Source organism: Castanea sativa, chromosome 1, assembly GCF_040712315.1.
Source record: "Castanea sativa cultivar Marrone di Chiusa Pesio chromosome 1, ASM4071231v1".
Lineage (NCBI taxonomy): Eukaryota > Viridiplantae > Streptophyta > Magnoliopsida > Fagales > Fagaceae > Castanea > Castanea sativa.
The window spans coordinates 23,289,405-23,302,444 of record NC_134013.1 but is presented as its reverse complement, the minus strand read 5'-3'; the positions used below and the strand labels follow the sequence as shown (position 1 = coordinate 23,302,444).

The window sequence follows — 13,040 nt, the reverse complement described above, 5'->3', positions numbered from 1 at the left end:
TCCTCCATCCTTATTTCTTCAAAACTACTAGTGAGTCTTTGAAACTTCACAGTCTTCACTGCCTTGGTACCTTCATAGGTGGTCTCAAGAATGGTCCATGCTTCCTTGGAAACTTCCGTGGATGATATTTTCTTGAATTTCTCATTGGTCACCCCACAAAACAAAGCATTCAAGGCCCTACTGTTGAAATTTGCCGCTATGATTGTTGCATCATCTCAATCCATCAGCGATTCCTTTGGCTTAATCCAGCCAACTTCAATAGCTTGCCATACCTGTTCACCTATAGCCTGTAAAAAAACTTTCATACAAACTTTCCAGTACGCGTAATTAGTGCTACCAAATAAAGGAGGAATCAAAAGAGATTGTCCACAATCCATGACAACGGGGGTCAAGGATCACACTCAAGAAATTAATCCAATCAGAGTGTACCTGCTCTGATACCACTTGTTGAGAAATTTAGATACCGGTTGATAGAATTAACAAGTTTTAAATTCAAGTTGTTAATTAGATTTATTATGAATAAAACTTGTTAAAACAAACAAACATCAATATCATGTCAAAATCATATGCAACGGAAAAATAAATAAGACAAGATATGATGACCTAGGAAAACCAATGAAACCAACTAGTTTCACAGTAAAAAACCTAGGGGGAAACCTTCCCGTAAAGCAATCCACTATAGCAAAGAGAAGTTTCGGATCTAGTACAAAACCTTTGTCCCTAGACTCTACAATCCCCGTAGATGAACTTACAGCAAAAACTTTCTACCGCTTCAAAACCTCTGAACTCTTTAATATATGAATGCCACCCTTTGATGCACAGGTCCCAATATGTGACTAACTCCTTTGCACAAATCTCAGTACGTGACTCACTCACCAACTTAAGAAAGAAGAATGTTGGCTGCAAAGTTCTTCACTTCATCAACAATGAAGATCAAGAAGCACTTGGTTACAAAACACTAAGACGCAAAGATGCAGTAGCTTCTTTTAGAGAGAATAAGGCTTCGATTATCTTTTGCATATGTTATCCTTGTATTCTCTTATGTGATGGCCTCTAAAATAAGCCTTATATATGTCTAGGGTTGTGAGAAAAGAAACCCTACACAAATACAAAAGCATAGGCCGAAAATCAACTCTGAAAATCTGAATTTCCGTAACCTCGATAGATAGTATTTGTCGAGCCTCATTAAACCTCGATAGATAGCTATCTGACGAGCAACTGCCGAGCTATCTGTCCGCAGGTGTCGAGTTATCTGTCCAGCTTTAGTGAACACATTTTCTTCACTTATTTCTTGGTCCAATCTTCATGGTTTTAATACTAAACTTGAACAACATGCTCTTTGAAGTATTAAACACGTCCTAGATTTACCCAAATACAAGTAAAGTGCGTTTTGTCGAAGGATTAACTAACTACATAAAATATGTCCTCAACAATTTTTTATATAAAAAATTGACACACAATTTTTTATATCTATTTAAACTATTGATAACATGGTAAAATTGAATTTATTCATTTCAAAATGAGTGTATAATAGTTTAAGAACTCTACCATACAATTTCCTTAAGGAAAAAAAAAAAACTTTTTAGTGTCCTAATCTCTAGGTACTTTCAAAGTACGGTAATGTAGTGCTTCATTCTTTTATATTCATAGTGGATCCTATCATGAATTTAATTAAAGAAACATACTCTAGAAATATCTAAAAATTACTCAAATAAATATAGCATCATGTGAGGTGGTGAGAAATATGTGGAAGTAAGAGAGGGAGAGTAATGGCATTGGCAGAGAAGAGCAAGATCCTGATATTTGGGGGAACTGGGTACATAGGAAAGTTCACGGTGAAGGCAAGCATCTTCCTAGGCCATCCAACATACGCTTATGCTCATCCTATAACCCCACAAACAATTCCTACCAAAATAGATCTACACAAGGATTTTCGGTCCATGGGTGTCACCATTGTCCAAGTAATCTTTCTCTCTCTCTCTTTCTCTCTCTCAGCAGCAATAATTCATTAAAGTAACTATATATGTTCAACTGAGACATGCAGGGAGAGCTCAATGAGCATGAGAAGATTGTATCAGTACTTCGGGAAGTGGACATAGTTATCTCCACGTTGGCATATCCTCAAGTTCTTGACCAAGTCAAAATCATAGATGCCATCAAAGTTGCTGGTAATATAAAGGTACCCATTCTCTATTGGAAGTTTTGGTCAGGGCTAGGCCAATATGTTTTTTTAAGTAGGATATAACTAAATAAGGGCATTCTTTTTGTGATAATTGGGCTACATCATTAGATAAAATATCGTTCACTTAAGGGGGAACTGATCTACAAATTAATGCCATGAACTCATCCATAAACAGTGCATGTCTGGCTAGTGTGTGACTTAATTATCTCAACACATTCTAAAGGCACCTTCTCCTTTCAAGGTTGAGAGATTAACAGTGAGTCACATTCCAATATAATCTCTTGGACATGGCAAGATCTTCACTCTCTATACTTTAAGTCTTTGTGGTTGTCATAGTCAAAATTCCCTCATAGAGAAATCCAAAACTTAAGACAACTCTTTAGGAATAATACAATGTTATCACCGAAAACCAAAACATAGTGAAATCGTTAACAAAGGAAGATTTTAATTACTAGGAGTACTCTAACTCTATGTAATTGTAATTTTCAAATACATATGTATTTTGGGGATTTCAATTAAATAAAATACATATGCATCTTTCATTAAATATTTTTAAAAGCATTTTAAAATTCAGCATACAAAAAATGAAAAAGAAAAAATTTAATGTACATATGCACAGTTGTATGCTTTTAATTACAAAATACAAGTAACTTTTGTAAATTTTTTGGATTATATACCGTGGAGACCCGAGAACTGAATATTGGAAGCACCGCTGTAGCCTTTAGTTGTTCTTCACGAAGAGAGGTTACCTGAGGAGAGAATAGGAAGTGACAAAGCGTCCTTGGGGAGTATAAAGGATGAAGGTGAGCGCCTTTGAGGATAAACAAGATATTTGTAGGAGGGTTCTTGTAAAGTCTCACCTACTCATCTGCATTAAATGGCTGACAATAGCTTTATCAGCTGCATTAATGAGGAAATGACCTGAACAGTAGCTCCATAGCTCAGCAGCTCTACAGCTCAACAGCTCTTTCTACCACCTTCAACAGAAGTCTAATGGGAAAAGTGTCCTTAGGAGATTTGGGAGGGTTGAAGATGGAGGGCTAGGATGCAAGAAGCTATGGAGTATATAAAAGAAAGGGACTCTCAGATAAAGGAGGATAGAATAAAAATCAAGGAAGGGGATTAGAGCCAGAATAGTAACAAAGAGAAAGAGACTGAACAGTGAATGTGACAACCCAAGAACATTGTCCTCGGGCATGCTTGTAAAGATCCATCTACACTTTTAAATCTTAGACTTTTACCTCCTCCTTCTCTATCTTTGTCATCGGGCGAAGCCCAATTTGTTCATACCACTCTCTTTACAAATATTTATTGATTTAGGCCGGGTTTGGAAATATCAATCTCATTATTCTAAGTGAGTTTGGGTTACCAAGATATCGTGCCCTTACATATACAATAAATGGAAGTTACAAAAAAATTTATTAAAATATATATAGTACAGTTCGTGTGTGTATTAAACCATGAGGAGCTACATATTTGGCCAGAGCTGAAAGTCTTAACGGCACCCTTAAAATATTTAAACAATTTCACCTTCAAGTTGTATAATTTTAATTCAAACAATTGATTGATGATATCAATATATAATACAGCTTTTCTACTCACACTATCCTCTTGCGTATAATCAACAATGATACAAATTTATTCCGGTTCAATGGTTAAGTCCAAAGTATTAGTATTTTTTTAAAATCTCTAACTTTGAACATTTTTTGAATGGCCTACCAGAGGTTCCTTCCATCAGATTTTGGATGCGAAGAGGACAGGGTAACCCCTCTTCCCCCTTTTCAAGATTTTCTAGATTAAAAGAAAAAGATCAGGAGGGTCATAGAAGAAATTGGGATCCCTTACACATTTGTTTCTGCAAATTGCTTTGGTGCTTATTTTGTCAATGTCTTGCTTCGTCCACACGAGAAACAAGATGATATTGTAGTATATGGAAGTGGTAATGCTAAGGGTATGCCTTCAATTAAATTTCTTTTTCTCAATCATTTTTTAAATTCAATAAGCATTCGTTGTTCTTTAATTTATATGTAGTAATCACTTTTTTTATTTTGTGAAATTTCTAATGTATGTTTAGCGGTGCTAAATTATGAAGAAGATGTTGCACTCTACACTATCAAAGTGACCAATGACCCTAGAACATGCAACCGTATTGTCATTTATCGGCCCCCAAAAAACATCGTGTCACAACTCGAATTGATATCACTTTGGGAGAAGAAGACTAATCGGAGTTTCAATAGGGTTTATGTCCCTGAAGAAGAATTGGTTCGACTTTGTAAGAGTATGTATTGTTGGAGCATTTTAATATTAAATAATTAAAATGAATAAATGTGATAACATAAATGTAAAGATGTGGGAGTGAATGTGGAAGATGAGGAGTTAGTAAAAATGTTTAATCCCACATTGAAAATGAGAGAGACTATTTTGTTCTTTTTAATTGTATTGATTAATAGGCTAACATGAATTGTCTCAAATATTGAATTGTCTTAAAGAGAGCGAGTTTCTCTTTGTGTTATTTCTATTATTATTGTATTTGCACCAACATGTATAAATTGCAAACAAATTTACTATGCAAGGCAAACAAATATTTTTACTAAATCATCAATTACAATAAATCTCGAGACACATTCAATTTCACAATATACTAAAGTAGTCGATTATGAGTAGTCAACATTTTCTACACACCACTTTTATATTGATCTATCATTTTCTCCACCACTTTCAATTGACCAAATCCAAAAAATTGTGAAAATAGATGTATTTGCAATATTGTTGAATTAATTAAGCTCTATGCTCTCCATATGTATCATACGTCAGTTTTACTTCTAAATATATAGTAATTTATTTATTTAACTAAGAACTATTATTTTGTGCAGCCACACCAGCTCCAAATAACATTCGAGTGTCTATCCTTCACAGCATATTTGTAAAGGGTGAAATGATGAACTTTGAGCTCGGGGAGGACGACATTGAGGCTTCAAGTCTGTATCCGGATCTTGAATACACAACAATTGATCAACTTCTTGATATTTTTCTAGATAATCCCCCGAAGCCCACAATTGCTGCATTTGAATGAGTGAAAGGCCAGTGAGAGATGGAATAAGTAGTTATTGGCAGTTGTTGAACCAGGGTGGTCGATACCGTACCGGTACCGGCCGTACCGGCCGGTACGTACCGTACCGGTCAGTGCACCGGTACCGGTACACTTCTATTTTGTACCGGAAAAAATACCGGCCGTACCGGTCGCGTACCGGCCATACCGGCCAATTTCGTGCAATACCGGCCAATACCGGGCGTACCGGCCGGTACAGAAAAAAAACTTTTTTTTTTTTTTTTAGTTTTGTAATTTTTGAATTTTTGTAAGGACATAATAATAACTTATTTACACTAACTTATTAGTATTATTTGTTTTTTTAGTATGCAATGAACAACTAAGCTTTCTATTTTTTATATTGTGTTTTTTTTTTTCCTTTTAATTAATACTAAAGTTTTAAACTATGAATAATTTTTTCTGAATTGAGGTAATATTTTATGATAAACTTTTATATTTACTATAATATAAGTGAAATATTATATGCTTATAACCATGGTTCTAGAGATTTTAGTGTGTGTATATAATATATATATATATATATATATATATATATATATAAAAAATAGCGGTAAACCCGAAACGGTACACCGGTATTGACCGGTATCCGAAATATATCGTACCGGTGGCCAAACCGGTACAGCCTCCGGTACGGTATTGACTTCCTTGTGTTGAACACGAATAATGCACTTTGTCCACTTGTATTTCGTGTTTCAGGATAATGACTTTTTTTTTATAAACTCAGCATAATGACTTTTAAATAAAATTTGCTGAATATTTATATTTCTAATTTGCCATATAACCTCTTTTCAGGACTTTTAATATATATATATATATTTATTTATTTATTTATTTATTTGTGTCTTGCCCAACCAAACTCAGGCCTAGCTAATACAATAAATGAATTGTACTACACAATATTAGGCCTCCAAGCTCAATAAGACCAAAGAACTACCCTAAACAGTATTGGATATTTCTAACCAATTACCAAATTAATTTATTTGAGATTTTTTATTTTACTTTTATTGGACTAGCTCAAAATTTTCAATTGTCAATTCTAAAATTTGAAAGCTAATTCTGAAATTTCAGGGGGCTGCAGGTGAATAAATTTTTATGTGATTTCTATTTTTTTTTTATACTAGTTCTAATGGGAGAAATTAAAAAGCTGCATGCAGGCCATGACCACCTTTAACAATGCCATTGTTTTGAGGTGGGATAAAATATTAGAGGTATTTTAATACTCTTAATAAGGTTTTTTTTTACACGAATAAGGTAAATGAAAAAGAAAGGGGAAAGGTAATAGAAATATAGAATATGTATAATACTCATCATCTTTGTACTTGTTATATTTTCCAATTATTTCTTCAATTAAGAGAAGCAAAAAGAATAGTAAACAATAGAATAATAGGAATTCCCTTATATATGACTATAAATCAATGAAATGGTGGGCAAGTAAGCTTCATAATTAAAAGAAAAATTATAATTTTTTGGATAACTCATATATATGAGTGTGCGTATGTGTGTGTATATATATATCTATATATGTATATATATATATATATATAGAAATTTGAAAAAAATTATTGTGGCTCAGGCCTCAGCCACTGATTTTTTGAGCAATAATAACTTGGAGAGCTGGATAGCTTTATTATTGTGTAGTAGTCTGTCTGTACTACTGCTACACAACCAGTGGTTTCTGAGGACTGAAATCAACCATATAACAGATAGTACATATAACATCTTATTGTTTGAACAATAACAGCTTGGCCAACTGGATAGCTATTATTCGCCATACTTTTATTGTCTACTGTATATTAGTCATCCTTTTGGTGAGTCCACAAAAATGATATAAAGCTGATTCTAACTCCAAATCACGTGTATTGTGATAGCACCAAGCCAAAACCTGCATGCCCTTCCAATTTTCTTCGAGATCATAAAGCTATTGTTGGATTGGAACTTGGAAGACGACTATACGTAGTTACGTACCCACCGAGACCACTAACTATTTGAAGAACCTATAGCGTTTTCAGTTTTCATTTAATTGTGCATAGTACATATTGTTACCTTCCTAACTAACAAACGAGTCATTTCATGCGATAACACGTTTTACTATTATTAATACTTTTTTTTTCTATTTTTTGTTTTATTCACATTTCTTTTTTCTTTTGTTGAATGTTTGATTCATATTTTTTTTTAATCTTTTTGAGAGATAGTTTCAATCAAGGAAATCAATACCGTACCAGAAGCTGTACTGGTTTGGCCAACGGTACGATATATTTCAAGTACCAATCAATACCGATGTACCATTTCGAATTTACCGCTATTTTATATTATATTATATTATATATATATATATATATATATATACACACACAAAATCTCTAGAACTATATTTATAAACATATAATATTTCACTTATTGTTTATCTCTAGCTCACATATAATAACCACTTGACTCTCCTTGATTACCCATGTAATCAGTTAAACTAAACTCCATGTCACTAGAAGTTACACTTGCCCATCTAAGCAATTGACTAAATAAAAAATAAAAAGTAATTGAAAGAGCAAAACAAGCCAGAGATAAGAACCAAGGAGAGTCACGTGGTTTTGGGAAAAGCAAATAAAATGAGAGACTTTTATGCTTTAGGTGGAGAAACCAAGAGAAATAGGTATAGCAGACTTAGCAGTACAGCACTACAGCTTATACATCCCAATAATAAAACATTCAAGCAGAGAAAGCTTATCAAAGAAGGTAAAGAAAGAAGCAGAGCAAACGAAAGAAAGAATGCAGAGAGCAGACGAAAGAATTTCAACCAGCAAAGCAAACAAAGCAGGGAGAGAGCAGACGAAGAAGGGAGCGATTCAATGGCTAAAAAGAAGATCTAAGTGGCTAGAAGGAAGAAGAAGATGATGTAGTTGCTGTAAGTATAGTTTTTTTAAAAAAACCCAGTTATATTTGTACCGGTCCGGAACGAAAATACCGCCGAAAAGCTCCGAAATTCGCCGGAATAACCGAAACAAACCGGTACACCCCGGTATTTTGGGCGGTACAATTCAGCCTTGTTTCTGTATCGGTTTAGGCGCCGGAACGGAATATTCCGGCGGTACCAGCTGGTACAATACGAAATCGTCTTTCTTGGTTTCAATATATAACGTCTACTCTTAATAATTAATTTCTTTTTATCATTAAGTCAAGACACTTATTAGTTTTTTAGTGTAAATAAAAATTGAATTCAGAGATATTTTATTCCACGATAAGAGATTCCTAAAAGAAAAAAATAAAACCCCCCACAAATTGATTCACATATCTAAAAAAATTGCAATACAGCATTATTCATTCTTCACAACATATTTAAAAAAAAAAGCCAAATTGTTGATGAAACGCAGGCCAAAAGGTTATCGATTATAACTAACTTATAGTCCATGTGTATTCACACCCAAAATTAAAGTATAATTGGAATATTTTGTTTTTGAGAAACAAACACACAAGCATAAAAGGAAAAGAGAAAGATCTAACACAAGGGCAACATAAGGAAACGTTAGCCACATCAACACTTATAACTCAAAATAATTAATCAAGCTGCATTTGGAGCTTCTAGCGGAGCCATGTTGGGACGAGGGGGGCTATGGCCCCCCAAAATTTTTCAAAACAAATTATTAGATATATATTAGTATAATAATTATCCCTGCCAATTTAATTTGGCCATCCCATTTCTGGATTTTATTTTCATAAATTTCATTACTAAGATTTCATAAAAAGAATAAAAACAGACACAATATTTCTACAACAATTTTACAACAACCCCAGATATCAAAATGTTATTGTTAAGTAAAAACATAATATCAATGGTGGACTCATATGAAAATCAATAACATATTGCCACTTAAACTTTGTTGTGATTTTTTTTTTTTTTTGAAAATGTTGTGACGGTAATACTACTAAAAAAATGAAAGAAAATTAAAAATTTTCTAATTTTTTCTCCATTTTTTATCGAAAAACTTATTTTGCTTCCTTTAGCCTGGCCTTTTGGATTTGATAGCGGAAAGGTCTCTTTTTCATTCTCAAAGGTTTACCACACATACCATCTTATCTTTTCTTTATTCTTAATGATTTACAATACACACCAAACCCAAGCCTAAAGTGCATTAATTTACATCAACTCGTACAAATTTCTTTTGTATATTTTAGCATTAAAACCTACTTTTCTTTTTTTAAATAATTACTTTTCAAAAACTCTCACATCAAATTATTTATTTTACACTCGTTTTCATTAAAATATTATTTATAATTCAATTTTTAATCTGTGTGTGTAAGTAAAGAAGTATTAAAAAATGGATTTGCATGTGAATAGTAACTATGTATATTTATATGGTTATTGTCGGGACGAAGCCAGAACTTAGAGTTAGGGAATGGCTTTACTACTGGTTGTGTGTATTGACTTCGACCTCCAACTCTGTTGCAGCTTAACTGCTAAGTTTTTTTTTTTTTTTGGTCTTTGATGTGTGCACTGCTGGATAAGAAAAGATTATTTTGTTTAAAAAATTTTAAAGGGTCAAGTTGTTTGTTTTAGGTAAAATTGGTTGACTAGGCCTAATTTTTTTTAAATTTTAATATTGGTAATTTTTGTTGTTGGACTAATTTTTTTGAGCTCGTATATTTTGTTTTAGATTTTAGATTTATAAATTTTTTTTTTGGTCTTTAAAATGAGGAATTTTTTTTTACTCTCTCTCTCTCTCTCTCTCTCTCTCTCTCTCTCTCTCTCTCTCTCTCTCTCTCTCTCTCTCTCTCTCTCTCTCTCTCTCTCTCTCTCTCTCTCTCTCTCTCTCTCTCTCTCTCTCTCTCTCTCTCTCTCAGAGTAAAGAAGTATTAAACAAAGGATTTGCATGTGAATAGTAACTGTGTATATTGGCTGACTAGGCCTAATTTTTTTTAATTTTACTATTGGTAATTTTTGTTGTTAGACTGATTTTTTGGGCTTGTATATTTTGTTTTAGATTTTAGATCTATAAAAAAAATTATGGTCTTTAAAATGAGGAAAATGCTAGAGTTACAAACTATTTTACAAATTGCTGATGTGATGAGTGATAATTAGTAAGTAAAAAAATAACATAAGTGTTGGGTCCAAATGTGAACCAATAAGAATTCGTTACCTTAACAGTTTGTAAAAGTACTGTAGAAAAATGTGTGACTATAACAATGGTTTTAAAAATATCAATAACATTGTTAAAGGGGTAAAAGTGTAATTTTATAAAACAAAATTACTAAAATTATTGACCATGGCTCCGTCCATGGTTACTGTAGTAGCAAATACTAAATAGCAATGTAAATTTACACACTTTTAGATTGACTAAGTGTTCTGGGAATAGTTTATCTAGCTTTTTTACTGAAAGTGTATTAAAGTATACTTATATCTTGAAATTTTTTGAAAAAGTGAGAAAATGCGGAAAATAGTGAGGTTTTAAAAAACTATACATAAAAACTAAAAGCTAAAAGCTGAAGCTGATGCTGATGCCAAATAGGCTATAAGGTGGGTGATTTTTGGGCTTAAATATACAAAATTAAAACCTTATGATATTTTACCCACAGGGATGGTAGTGCAATACTACAATTAAAGAATTGCAATGCACAATATTGGGCCTCCAAGCTCAATAAGATCAATAACTACACTAAACATTATTGGATATATTTCTAGTCCAATTGATTACCAAAAATGGGCCCTCGAGTCTAACCCTTACAAGTTACAATAACCTGCCCAATCTTCATAAAGCTTGAACTTCTTAAACAGTTGAGCTATGGGCTTTCCAAGCTTTTTCTAGCCCATCCTGAAAAAGTCATCCAATGTCTTCGGCCTAAGCCCATGGGTTTTGAAATTCGGTGATGTAAGAAGTAGTTTGACAAGTGGGAGGGACAAAATGTGAGAAGATTAGATGGCCAGTGATGCCCATGCAACTAGACATACGTATATTTGCAGAATGTTTCAAGGGCAAAAAACCCGTAATTTGCGGAATGTTTCAAGGGCAAAATTCCTGTCATGGATATGCCTATGTAAACCCTTATACAATTTTTAATAAGCTTTTTACCAACGGGGCAAGATAGGGTTGCATCGAGAGTGCCTTGTCCTTTTCCTATTTCCTCTACGAGGCAGTGGTGGAGCCAAAAAAGTTTTCTTGAGGACTACCCTAAATATAACAAAATTCTTAATTTTTTATATATTTATTTTAATGCCAAAATGTAAAATTCATCCTCTAAATTTCACTATTTTTCATTTCAGTTCTATAAATTTGAGTTTTGTCATTTCAGTCCTCTAAATTTCATTCATTCTTAATTGAGTCCTCTGTTAGTGATGTGTTAGTTATTACCGTCAACTTACCAAAACGATGCCGTTTTGGTCTTTAATTAAAAAAAATTTAATTTCTTAATTTCACAAAAACGTTAATTAAAAAAAAAAACATAAACTAAATTACATGGGAACGTCGTTCCCTCCCCCACGACTAAAGAATAAATTAGAGAGAAAGGACCATATCTCCTTATGGGAACTTGAGTTCTATCCAGACATACCTTGGACGTTCGTGGGAGAATTACTCAACAGCAGTGTTCCTCCAAAAATATCTAGGGAGCTTAATCCAGGGATTGACCCAAGTGGGGGCCTAAAGGGGCCCGGGCCCCCTTGGGCACAAAAAAAAAATAATTACAAGTTAAAGTTTTCAAAAAAAACAAAAATATAGGCTTGGCCCCCCTTTGATTTTAGCTCAGGCCCCCCTCCCAAATCCTCAATACCAAGCCCAGCCGGCCAGCCCAAGGGGCAAGAGCCCATGACCCATGTAAAAAAAAAAAAAAATCAACAGTAAACCAAACCTAACGGAGAAACGAGAAAGTGAAGGAAAAATAAAAAAAGAAAGGAAACATAGTACAGAGAGATAGTGAGGTGAGAGTGAGACAGAGAGATAAAGGAGGCGAGATAGAGTAGAGAGATAGAGACCCACGCCGACGCCGCTACAGCTGTACCCACTCCACGCCGACGCAAGACGGCGAGAGTCCGCTACAGCAGTACCCACGCGACACCCTTTAACCCATGCCACGCCGAAGCCGACACGAGCCCCATCTTGCGGCCGTCGCCACCGATTGCTCGAACCTTCACATCACAGGTATTTAATCTATGAATCTATGATCTTTTCCTAGTTTCCTTCAAAACCTAAAAAATGAATAAAATGATTGTGCTTGCTTGTGGAGTGTTTGTGTTTTTATTGATGATTGATGATGAGTGATGAACTAATTACTGATGTTGGTGATTGTGATTGTGATTCTGTGAATCTATGTTGTGGCCTGTGGTGTTTTTTTGGGCTTTTTGGCTTTGTGACTCTCTGTCACTATGTGTGTATTTATGACTCTCTGTCACTTGTATTATATAGATAAGAGAGAGTAGAGTTTGTAGAGATTACTTTGACAGTTTGACGGTTCGTTTGTTCTCATCTTTGTTGACTGGTGGCTGGGCATACTAGGGACAAGTGATACTGTGACCAAAAAAAAGTAAAGTTAAAGAAAAGTTTTTGTTAGTAGTGCAGAATAAATTTGTAATGTTGGGAGTGCTGTAGTGGGATTGGGTTAGTGGGTTAATGTTAGAAAGATGGAGACAACAAAGACAAAGATAAATAAAGGCAGACCTAAGACAAAAAAGAAAAAACAAATCATATAATTTAGAAAATTGTCACACAAATTTAATATATATGATTCTTATTTTATTTGTAGATCATGAAAAAATCAACTACAATG

At 33.8% G+C, this 13,040-nt stretch overlaps 1 pseudogene; it reads left to right on the top strand.

Annotated features, from left to right (window-relative positions):
• The first annotated feature begins 1,769 nt into the window (after positions 1–1,769).
• On the top strand, positions 1,770–5,453 carry LOC142623123 (eugenol synthase 1-like; annotated as a pseudogene).
• Positions 5,454–13,040: the final 7,587 nt, after the last annotated feature.